The following is a 13,011-nucleotide window of genomic DNA, read 5'->3' on the forward strand; positions in this document are numbered from 1 at the left end:
GGGTAGCAGGCTGGCAGATTTTAGCATGTGACAAGTTTCTATGCTAGCCACTGGGTTGTCTAAAAGCATAGCCTGAACTTGAATTGACCTTCCAGGGCATAGCCCCTCTGTTCCCTTAGAATTTACTAAAGCCTGAATGTGGTGTGGGGTCCATAGAGTGACTGGCTGGCCAAACGTTAACTTTTCAGCCTTCTCTAGCAAGGTTGTAGTAGCTGCTACTGCCCCTAGGCAAGGAGGCCATCCCTCAGCAGTTTGATCTAACTGTTTAGAGGAATAAGCAATCACCTGAGCAACGGGTCCCAGTTTTTGAGCTGATGCCCAAAGGGCGATTCCCCATCTCTCATGAAGGGTTTAGTTAAGGTCAAAGGGTTTAGTTAAATCTGGGAGGGCCAGGGCAGGGGTCTCTAGTAATTGCTTTTTCTTTTTCTTATTGTTTTTTTCCTCTGACATCTTGCACTTTATTTGTTTTTTAATTTTTTTTATTTTATATTGGAATATAGTTGATTTACAGTGTTGTGTTGGTTTCAAATATACAGCAAAGTGATTCAGTTATACATATATATATATATATATATTCTTTTCCAGATTTTTTTCCTATAAATGTTATTACAGAATATTGAGTAGAGTTTTCTGTGCTATACAGTAAATCCTTGTTGATCATCTATTTTATATATATGTAGTGGGTATATGTTAATCCTAAACTCCTAATTTATCCCTCCCCTCTGTGTTTCCCTTTTGGTAACCATAAGTTTGTTTTCTATATCTGTGAGTCTGTTTCTGTTTGGTAAATAAGTTCATTTGTATCTTTTTTTTTAGATTCCATATATAAGTGATGTCATATGATATTTGACTTTCTCTGATTTACTTCACTTAGTATGATAATCTCTAGGTCCATCCATGGTTGCTGCCAATGGCATTATTTCATTTTTTATGGCTGAGTAATATTCTGTTGTATATACATACCACATCTGCTTTATCCATTCGTCTGTCAGTGGGTACTTATGTTGCTTCCATGTCTGGGCTATTGTAAACAGTACTGCAATGAACACTGGGGTACAGCTATCTTTTCAAATTATGGTTTTCTCCAGATATATGCCCAGGAGTGAGATTGCTGGATCATATGGTAGCTCTATTTTTAGGGGTTTTTTTTCTTTTCTAATTATTTTTGGCTGTGTTGGGTCTTCATTGCTGCACGTGGGCTTTCTCCAGTTGCGGTGACCGGGGCTACTCGTTGTCGCGGTGAACAGGCTTCTCATTGTGGTGGCTTCTCTTGTGGAGCAGGGCTCTAGGCACGCAGGCTTCAGTAGTTGGGGCTTGCAGGCTCAGTAGTTGTGGCGCCCAGGCTTAGTTGCTCTGCAGCATGAGGGATCCTCCTGGACCGGGGATCGAACCCATATCCCCTGCATTGGCAGGCAGATTCTTAACCACTGCGCCACCAGGGAAATCCAATATTTTTAGATTTTTAAGGAACCTCCAAAGTGTTCTCCATAGTGGTTGTACCAATTTACATTCCCACCAACAGTGTAGGAGGGTTCCCTTTTCTCCACACCTTCTCCAGTATTTATTGTTTGTAGACTTTTTTGATGATGGTCATTCTGACTGGCGTGAGGGGATACATCATTGTAGTTTTGAGTTGCATTTCTCTAATAATTAGTGGTGTTGAGCATATTTTCATGTGCTTTTTGGCTATCTGTATGTCTTCTTTGGAGAAACATCTATTTAGATCTTCTGCCTGTTCGATTGGGTTCTGTTTTTTTTGAGATTGAGCTACATGAGCTGTTTGTATACTTCGGAGATTAATCCCTTGTCAGTAGCATCCTTTGCAAATATTTTCTCCCATTCTCTGTGTTGTCTTTTCATTTTGTTTATGTTTTCCTTGGCTGTGCAAAGATTTTAAGTTTAATTAGTCCCATTTGTTTATTTTTGTTTTTATTTTCATTACTCTAGGTGGATCTAAAAAGATATTGCTGCAATTTATGTCAAAGAGCGTTCTGCCCATGTTTTCCTTTAAGAGTTTTATAGTATCCAGTCTTACGTTTAGGTCTTTAATCCATTTTGAGTTTATTTTTGTGTATGGTGTTAGAGAATATTCTAATTTCATTCTATTACATGTAGCTGTTCAGTTTTCCCAGCATCACTTTTTGAAGAGACTGTCTTTTCTCCATTGTATACTCTTGCCTTTTTTGTCATAGATTAATTGACCATAGGTGTGTGGGCTTATTTCTGGGCTTTCTTTCCTGTTTCATTGATGTACAAGTCTGTCTTTGTGCCAGTATCATACTGTTTTGATTACTGTAGCTTTATACTATAGTTTGAAGTCAGGGAGTCTGATTCCTCCAGCTCTGTTTTTCTTTCTCAAGACTGATTTGGCTATTTGGGGTCTTTTGTGTTCCATAAAAATTACAAAATGTTTTGTTCTAGTTCTGTGAAAAATGTCATTAGTAATTTGATAGTGATTGAAATGAATCTGTAGATTGCCTTGGGTAGTATAGTCATTTTGACAATATTGATTCTTCCAATCCAAGAATATGGTATATCTTTCTATCTGTTTGTGTCATCTTCAGTTTCTTTCATCAGCATCATATAGCTTTCAGGTCTTTTGTTTCCTTAGGTAGGTTTTTTCCTAGGTATTTTGTTCTTTTTGATGTGATGGTAAATGGGATTGTTTAATTTCTCTTTCTGATCTTTTGTTGTTAGTGTATTTGAATGCAAGAGATTTCTGTGTATTAATGTTTTTATCCTGCAACTTTACCAAATTCATTAACTAGCTCCAGTAGTTTTCTGGTGGAATCTTTAGGATTTTCTATGTATAGTATCATGTCATCTGTGAACAGTAACAGTTTTACTTCTTCTTTTCCAATTTATATTTCTTTTATTTCTTTTTCTTCTCTGATTGCCATGTCTAGGACTTCCAAAACTATGTTGAATAGAAGTGGGGAGAGTGGACATCCTTGTCTTGTTCCTGATCTTAGAGGAAATGGTTTCAGCTTTTCACCATTGAGAATGATGTCAGCTGTGGTTTGTCATATATGGCCTTTGTTACATTGAGGTAGTTTCCCTCTATGCCCACTTTCTGGAGAGGTTTTATCATAAATGGGTGTTGAATTTTGTCAGAAGCTTTTTCTGCATCTATTGAGATGATCATGTGTTTTCTATTCTTCAATTTGTTAATGTGGTGCATCACACTGATTTGCGGATATTGAAAAATCCTTGCATCCCTGGGATAAATCTTACTTGACCATGGTGTATGACCCTTTTAATGTATTGTTGGATTCGGTTTGCTAGTGTTTTGTTGACGATTTTTGCATCTATTTTTATCAGTGATATTGGCCTGTAATTTTCTTTTTCTGTGGTATCTTTGTCAGGCACAGGTGTGCTGCTCCCAGCACTCCAGATCAAAGTGCCAGGTTCTTCACACAGTAAGCTGCTGCCATCTTGAAGTGTCCTGTGCAGTGCTTGTGCACACGGCCCACTGAGCTGAAATGCATGTAACCATTTTGCACTAGAAACTCCAGTCTGAAGCACTGAGTGCAAAGCCTCTACACACAGCACCCTATGAGCAAGTGAAACTAGACTAAGTGCAGATTCTATTTTCATTTCCCAGGAACTGTTAATGGGCTTTGTTGGTGACATAGCTAGATGAAAATATCCCATGGGCTTCTAAAAACAGCACTCTAGAGTTTGGGAGAGGTCACCATTACAATGCTGTGGAAACCATGCTCTGAAACATAGTACTTAAAGATAGGAAAGTTGATGGGATTGCCAAGGGAGAATATGTCAAGAGAAAAAGGAGAGCTTTGTACATTTTTATGGATTTCAAACAGGGAAAGAGGTCTGAGATAAGGGAGATAAAACATGCACTATGTAGCAGGCACTATTGTTTGCCTCTCAGGCACATTTTTCCTCTTTCATTTTTGCTGTCCAAGTCCCAGTTTATTCCATGTTGCCGTACTTCACTCAGGGAATGGTGAGCTACTGCCAGCTCCAGGGCTAAATTCTAAGTGATCTATGCTGATCATCATGCTCCATTCCTCTTGCCGTAGATTGATTTAGGCACATACACATACATATATACACATACACATACATGTATACATACACAGAAGCCTGGCCAATGCATTATGAGGGGAAACCTGCTGTGGAGACTGCCAGGAAAGATATATTTGCTACCAATAAAAAACACATGTGAAGAGGAGGTCCCCTTCTCCTGTGGTTGTTGTGCCTCTTTGAACTGCTGCAACAACCTTGTAGCAATGAAGGAAACTAGCTCAAGGATGGCAGAGTAGAAAGTGGAAGGAATCTTGGCTCTTGATCACGTCACTGAATTGTTGTTTACCCTAGAGACAAAATATTTCAGAACTATGGGAGGTAACTTCTCCCCAGCGTTTTTAAATCAGTTGAGTAAGATTTTCTGTTATTGTATTCTGTTATTGTATTGCAGCCAAAAGTGCAAATTAATACATGAATTAAAGTCAGAGACTTCGAGTCAAGGTGAGTAAGGATCAACTGTGTCAAATGTTTCTGATAATTCAAGAATAAGGAAAAAAAGTCATTGGTCTAGTTTCAAACCCAAAACGAAAATCTAATTTTGTAAAATATACATGTGCTGTATTAAATGAATGCAGGTTAGAAGTACATTTTAATCATACTTGTGTGAATAAATGAAAAATATATGTCAGAGTTTAATTAGAAAAGAAGAATGACTAGGAGGTAGATGATGGATGGATGGATGCATGATGAATAGGTAGGTAGATAGATACAATAAGGGGATTTGGGGCTTCCCTGGTGGTGCAGTGGTTGAGAGTCCACCTGCCGATTCAGGGGACACGGGTTCGTGGCCCGGTTCGGGAAGATCCCACATGCCGCGGAGCGGCTAGGCCCGTGAGCCATGACCGCTGAGCCTGTGCGTCCGGAGCCTGTGCTCCGCAACGGGAGAGGCCACAACAGTGAGAGGCCCGCGTACCGCAAAAAAAAAAAAAAAGGGGGAGGGGGGATTTGGTACAAGGATTTGACCTTATTGATTGTGAGAGCTGGTTAAGTAGTCTCTATAAGGTTGTTGACTTTGCATCTGATGCTGTAGCTTGAAGTCCACATAGCAGACAGTTGGGAAGGGAAAATGAATATAAAATGAGGAAGAGCAAAAACAATCTCAAACTCACAAGCATGAGCTAGAGCCCATGAGAACAGTCTGACAAATGTGTCCGTTCTTGTTGCCTCTCACCTTAATGGAATGAGTGTCCTGTGGGAACCAGGGCCCTTCATCAAGTCAAGGAGACAGAGACACTAACTGCAGGGGTGGCAGACTCCAGGGGTGCAGTCCTGGCCACTTCCTCACCCTAGGTGAGCCAGCAGATAAGCAACAAGATGTCTAACACACATATGGCTGCTTCTTCACCTCTGCTCTCCAAATCCCCCACAGAAATATCCCTTGTGGCCCACCCTAACTGGCAACAAACAGGTAAAGGAGTTTAGGGGAATGTAATGTAGCCTAGCCAAGGTGACACATTACAAAGTCATCAAAACTTGCCTGTCTCTTATGAAAGAAAGAGTCAATAATATAATTGTGTTACTTTTTGTAATCTAATAAGATGGCCTTTGGAAAGAACATTTAAATATTAATATGCATCCTTACCAGAGCCGTTTAGTAGCATCTGTTTTGAAAAATACTTGCACCTGCTCAGGCATCCTACTATTTCAATTAGAAGTTATAAATAAGAGAGCATTTATCACCACTAAACTTGGTGAATATGCAGATAGTAAGAATATATATTCTAAAAGCACTTGCTTTTACACATATATTCCTTGTTTTGATGGCAAGAAACTTCTACCAAACTTCCATCCTCTAGTCTTAATTTTGCCCAAATTTATCAAAAGTACTGTTGTCCCCACACAGACGATTTAACCCCATAATGAAGGTCGTGTGGGAACAAAGTAAATGTAAAAAAGATATTATTTAATATCTGAAAAACCTATTTTGCCAAACATGTTTTTCTATGTTATAGTCAAACTAAAGTCTCAGTGGCAAATAAATCATAGATATGTTCAGAACTATATAAAAGGCAAAGTCAAGAAGTATGTGTTTACTACTGATTTCACAATTAATTAGCCTGTATCCACTTGGGCAGGTCAGTTGACCTCTTTGTGTCTCTCTTATTTATTAATTGAAACACATGAAGCAAATTCTAAGATTAATCTCTGACTCTGATTCTATATAAATAAAAACCTTTAGATGTATCCATATATTTCATTCCAAAATATTTAGGGAGTATAGAATAAAACAATTTAAAACATAAAAATACTTCTACTAACTCCTCTCACACTGGCATAAATATAGTGTAAGCATATCATTAAAAGAGGTATTAACTATTGTTTTATTTGCATAGACCAAAAAACATAAATCCAGCCAGAGAAATTTTGCATCAATTGTATCACACATCTTTCCTTACACATTTTTATTTGTACAAATTAATTAGAAACATTTAGTCCCAAATAAACAGACAATATGCAAAGAAAATATATATTGCTTAAAGATACATGTGACCACATCCGCTTTGAGAACAGCAAAGAGGGTAGATTTGCCCTACTACATAATAACACTTCTGTGATATAATAATAAAGTGGTCAGACAAGTGGATGATGCAAAAAAAATAGGAAGCACAAACTTAGACTCATGCCATGTATATGTAGGAACTTGGTATATCGCAAAGTTTACACCACGGATCAATGGGAATAGGAAGGACTGTTACCTAATAGTGTTAGAGGAACTGGTTCACAACAATGGAGAAAAGTAAACCTATATTCTCACCTAAAACTATGAACAAAGTAGCTTCTAAATGAATTAAAACTTAAATGTGAAATCTAAAACTATAAAAAGTGAATAGACGATAATGTAGGAAAACATTTTGTGACCAATGTGCAGACAAAGGACTTTTGTACCAAAAGTATAAACCATAAGGCAAGGAAAAGATAATGGACTTGATTATCATTAAGAATTTTTATTCAATAAAAAATACCATGAAAAAGTTAATGATAATAAATTGGGAGGTGATATTTACAATATTTTAAACCAATAAGGGACTAATTTTCTGGCATCCCAAAGGAATTAAGAATCAACAAGAGAAAAGAAAAGCAATAGAAAAAATGGTTAAAATATATGATCAGGCAATTCACAGAAGAAACATAAATGAATATGAGATATATGAAGATATGTTAAGAGGATGCTCAAATTCACTGCTAATCCAGAGAAATGCAAAACAAAAATGAGAATTAAAAAAATAACATATGGAAAGATGTTCATCATCATGTATCATTAAGGAATTGCAAATAAAAATAATGATGAGATATTACTACACACTTATTAGCGTGACCAAAATCCAAAACACTGACACCGCCAAATGCTGGAAAGGATGTAAAGCAGCAGGAACTCTCATTCATTGCTGCTGAGAATACAAAATGGTAGCCACTCTGGAAGACCGTCTGGTAGTTTCTTACAAAGCTAAACATACTCTTCCTATACAATCTCTTTGGTATTTACTCAAATGAGTTGAAACTTAGGTCCACACCAAAACCTGCACATGAATGTTTATGTGAATGCTTCATTCATAATTGCCCAAACTTGGAAGCAATCAAGATGTCCTTCGATCTATCAAGGGATAAGTAAACTGTTACATCTAGAAAATGGATTATACTTCAGTACTAAAAACAAACAAACAAACAAAAAATTATCAAGTCATGAAAAGATGGAGGAAACTTAAATGTATATTACAAAGTGAAAGAAGCCAATGTGAAAAGTCTACATCCATAAGATTCCACCTGTATAATACTCTAGAGATGGCGAAATTAAGGAGAAAGTAAAAGGATCTGTGGTTGCCAGGGGCTGCAGGGAGGAAGGGATGAGTAGGCAGAGCATAGGGTATTTTTAGGGCAGTGAAACTATTCTGTATATTATAATGGTGGATACATTTTATTATACATTTGTCAAAACCCATAGAATGTAAACAACCAAGAGTGAACCCTAATGTGAACTATGGACCTTGGGTGATAACAGATGTGTCAATATAAGTTCATTGAGTATAACAAATTTACCACTCTGGTGAGGGATTTTGGTAGTAGGGGAGACTGCATATGTAGGGGTAGGGAGTATATGGGAAATCTCTATACCCTCCAATCAGTTTTGCTGTGAAACTAAAATGGCTCTATAAAACAAAATCTATTTTTTTAAAGACAGAAGCAATAAAATAAAAAAATCAATAAAACCAAAAGCTGATTTTTGTTTTATAAAGAGCAAGAAAAATGGTAAACCTCTAGCTAGACTGAAGAAGAAAAGAAGCTACAATGTTCCTGATTAATATCAGGAACAAAAGAAAAGGAAAACATTACTGCAGATCCTACAGACATTTAAAAGATAATAACTATAGGCCAAAAAATTTACAACTTAGAGAAAATGTACAAATTCCTTGAAAGACACAAATTGTCAAAACTGAAAAAGCAGAAAATCTGAATAGTCCTATATCTACTAAAACCAGTCCATATGGCTTCACTGGTAAAGTTCTATCAAACATTTAAAGAAGAAATAATATGCCTACACAAACTGTTTTAGAAAACAGAGAAAAGGCACAGCAAAAGAAACCATCAACAAAATGAAAATACAACCTACTGAATGGGAGAAAATATTTGCAAATGATATGACTGGTAAGGGATTAATATCCAGCATATATCAACAGCTCATACAACTCGACATCAAAAAAACAAACAACCCAATTAAAAATTGGGCAGAAGAATTGAATAGACATTTTTCTAAAGAGGAAATGCAGATGGCCAACAGGCACATGAAAAGTTGCTCAACGTTGCTAATCATCAGGGAAATGCAAATCAAAATCACACTGAGATACCACCTCACATCTGTCAGAATGGCTATCATCAAAAAGAACACAAACAGCAAATGTTGGTGAGAACGTGGAGAAAAGTGAACCCTTGTACACTATAGATGGGAATGTAAATTGGTGCAGCCACTGTGGAAAACAGTATGAAGATTTCTCAAAAACTAAAGATAGAACTACTATATAACCCAGGAATTCCACTCCTGGGTATAGATCTGAAAAAAAACAAAGACATTAATTTGAAAAGATATGTATACCCCAATGCTCATAGCGACAATATTTGTAAACTGTAATTGCCAAGATATAGACGCAACCTAAGTGTCCATCAACAGATGAATGGATAAAGAGGTTGTGGTGTATATATATGGTTGGACTTGGGGTGCATTATGCTAAGTGAAATAAGTCAGAGAAAGACAAATACTGTATGATATCACTTATATGTGGAATCTAAAAAATACAACAAACTAGTGAATAAAACAAAAAAGAAGCAGATTCACAGATACAGGGAACAAACTAGTGGTTACCAGTGGGAAGAGGGAGGGGCAATACAGGGGTAAGGGATTAAGAGGTACAAACTATTAGATGTGAAATAAGCTACAAGGATACATTGTATAACACAAGGAATATAACCCATATTAATTATAAACGGTGTATAACCTTTAAAATTTTAAATCACTATATTGTACACCTGTAACTTATATAATATTGTACAGCAACTATAATTCAATTTTGAAAAAACTAAAAATTACACAACACCATAAACAAAATGACAAACGGTTAATACCCCTAATATGTAAGATCCTTTATAAACCTGTAAGAAAATGACAAAATATTCAAAATCAAAATGGACAATTAAAAAATTAGCCAACATGTTTTTAAAAATTTTCACCTCCACTATTTTCAGTCATCAAAAAAGGAAACAGGGATCTGCTGGTGGGATTGGAAAATGATCTCTCAGAAAGGCAATTTGGAAATATTTGCCCCAAATCTTAAGACCCACAAATTCCACTTCTAAAAAGTTATAGTAAGGAAATAGTGATGTGCCAGGTATATTTCTTAAAGTTTTATTTATAATAAGGAAAAATAGAGTCTATATGCCCAACAGTGGGGATTGGTTAAACAAATTTGTGTTATGCAGTTATTAAAAAATATATAAAACCCATTTTATATCATATTGCTGTTATATCACATTGTAATATCACATTATTAAGTGAAAAGCAGGCTATAAATTAATACACATACACACATCAAACATATAAATACACATACATGTGTGACCACAATATTTTAAACATTATATTTAAAATATTTTAAAAAATATTAACAGTGTGGGCTTCCCTGGTGGTGCAGTGGTTGAGAGTCCGCCTGCCGATTCAGGGGACACGGGTCCGTGCCCTGGTCCGGGGGGATCCTACATGCCGCGGAGCTGCTGGGCCCGTGAGCCATGGCCGCTGGGCCTGCGCGTCCGGAGCCTGTGCTCCGCAACGGGAGAGGCCACAACAGTGAGAGGCCCGCGTACTGCAAAAAAAAAAAAAAATTAACAGTGGTTACCTACAGACAGTGGGGACAGTGCTGGAATTTTTTTTACTCTTCTTTGTATTTTCCACATTTTCCAGATTTTCTACCATGGGAAAAGATACTTTTTTTCTGGGAGTCTGAACTTTGTCATTTTCACTATGTCTTATTTTCACAATTTTTGCCCTTTATTTTTGATACCAAATAAACATTAATAGCTCAAAAAAAAAAAAAGAGAGAAAAGGAATATACTTGTCACCTCAACCTACAAGATCAGCGTTATCCTACTCAAACTAGAAAAAAAAAGTTATAAAATAATACAACAAAACTACTGACAAATAGCACCATGAATATAGATGTAAAATTTTAAACAAAATATTAGCAAGTTGAATCCAACAGTATATGGAGAAGGGAAATACACCTTGATAAAATAGGGCTTATCTGAGGAATGCCAGGTTGGTCTGACATTTAAAAACCAATGTACTTCATATTAATAAGAAAGAACAAAGAACACATCTCAACAGACATTTATGATAAAATGTCTCCACAAACCAAGAAGAGGTTAACTTACTAAGCCTGATAAAAGGCATCTATGAAAAACTTACAGCTATGATCATACTTAACAGAGCAAGACAAATGCTGAGATAAGGGATAAGCCAAGGATGTCCACTCCCAACCCCTCTCCCATATCAACACTGTACTGGTGGTAAGGAAAGGAAAAAAGTATACAGTTAGGAATGAAGGAATTAAAGCTCTTTTTATTTGCAAACAGGATCATGTACATAGAAAGACCTAAGGAAATTATCCTCCCCCTCCCTTGCAATCTACTGGAATTAATAGTTTAGCACATTGGCAGGATGCAAGGTCAACACAAAAATCAACAGTATAACTATACACTAGAATCAAAAAATTGGTAATTGAAATAAAGTACTTACAATAGCATCCAAAATACTAAATTTGGGACTTCCCTGCTGGTCCAGTGGTAAAGAATCCGCCTTACAATGCAGGGGATGTGGGTTCCATCCCTGGTCAGGGAACTAAGAACCCACATGCTGCGGGGCAACTAAGCCCGCGCACGGCAACTACTGAGCTCAGGCGCACCTCAACTAGAGCCCGCATGCCGCAAACTACAGAGCCCACGTGCCCTGGAGCCTGTGCGCCACAACTAGAGAAGAGAAAACCCACACGCCACAACTAGAGAGAAGCCTGCACACCTCAACGAAGATACCGCGTGCTGCAAGTAAGATCTGACGCAGCCAAAAAAAAAAAAACTATCAAAAGTCATCTAAAAAAAAATACTAAATTTGTAGAGATAACTTTAACAAAGTAAGTGTAAATCCAATTCACTGACAACTGAAAAAACACTGCTGACAGAAATTAAATACATAAATAATTGGAGAGATAAAGCATGTTTGTAAACTAGAAGATTCAGTGTTTTATTAAGATGCCAAGTCTCTCCAAATTTATCTGTAGATTCAACACAATTTCAATAAAATCCTAAGAAGATTTTTTTGGTAGAAATTTACAAGCTGACTAAATGTATAAAGAAATACAAAGGACCTAGAGTAGCCAAAACAATTTGGAAAATGTACAAAGTTGGAGTACTACTCTTAGTACCTGACTTCAAGAATTATTTATAAAGCTACAGTAATCAAGATCATTTTATTTTGGCCCAGGGATATTAGATATAGATAATAGAAAAGAAGAGAATGTCCAGAAATAGACACACACGTGGTCAATTTGTTTTTTTTTTTTTATAAAGGAGTCAAAAAATTCAATGAGGAAAGGTTACTCTTTTCAATAAATGATGCTACAGAAACTGGACATCCATATGGAGGGAAAAAAATGAATCTCAACTCTTCACATTGCACAGAAAAAATTAACTTGAACTGAAACAATGATCTAATAGAACAGCGAAAACTCTTCTAGAAAAAAAAAAGCTTTGAGATTTTAGGTTAGACAAAGATTTCTTACATGGGATACAAAATGTATAAAATATTAAGGAAAAAAATTAGAAAATGGACTTCGTAAAGATTTAAAACTTCTTTGCAAATTACTGTTAGGGAAAAAAAAGGCAGACCATAGATTTGGAGGAAATATTTACAATATACATATCTGATAAAGAACTGGTGTTCATAATATATATTAAAAGTGCTTATGGAGGATGTTGATAATGGGAGACACTATACATGTGTGGGAGCAGAAGGTATATGGGAAATCTCTATAGCTTCTGCTCCATTTTGTTAACACTGCTCTAAAAAATAAAATGTCTTTAAAACTACAACAGATAAAAAAGCTTACAGTTCACTAGCAAGAAAACAAACTACAAAATAGGCAAAAGATTTGGCAGGTACTTTACATAAGACATACAAATGGCCAAAAAGCACATGAAAAGAGATCAATATCATCAGTTATCAATAAAATGCAAATTAAAACCATAATATGACTGCATTACACAACTATTACAATAGCTTAAAAAAACTTGACAGTAGCTCATGCTGACAAGGATGCAGAACAACTGGAACTTTCATACATTGCAAAGTGACACAGCTGTTTTATGTAACAGTTTGGTAGTTTCTCTAAAAGCTAATTAAGTACTTACCATATGACTTACCAA

Source organism: Globicephala melas, chromosome 3, assembly GCF_963455315.2.
Source record: "Globicephala melas chromosome 3, mGloMel1.2, whole genome shotgun sequence".
Lineage (NCBI taxonomy): Eukaryota > Metazoa > Chordata > Mammalia > Artiodactyla > Delphinidae > Globicephala > Globicephala melas.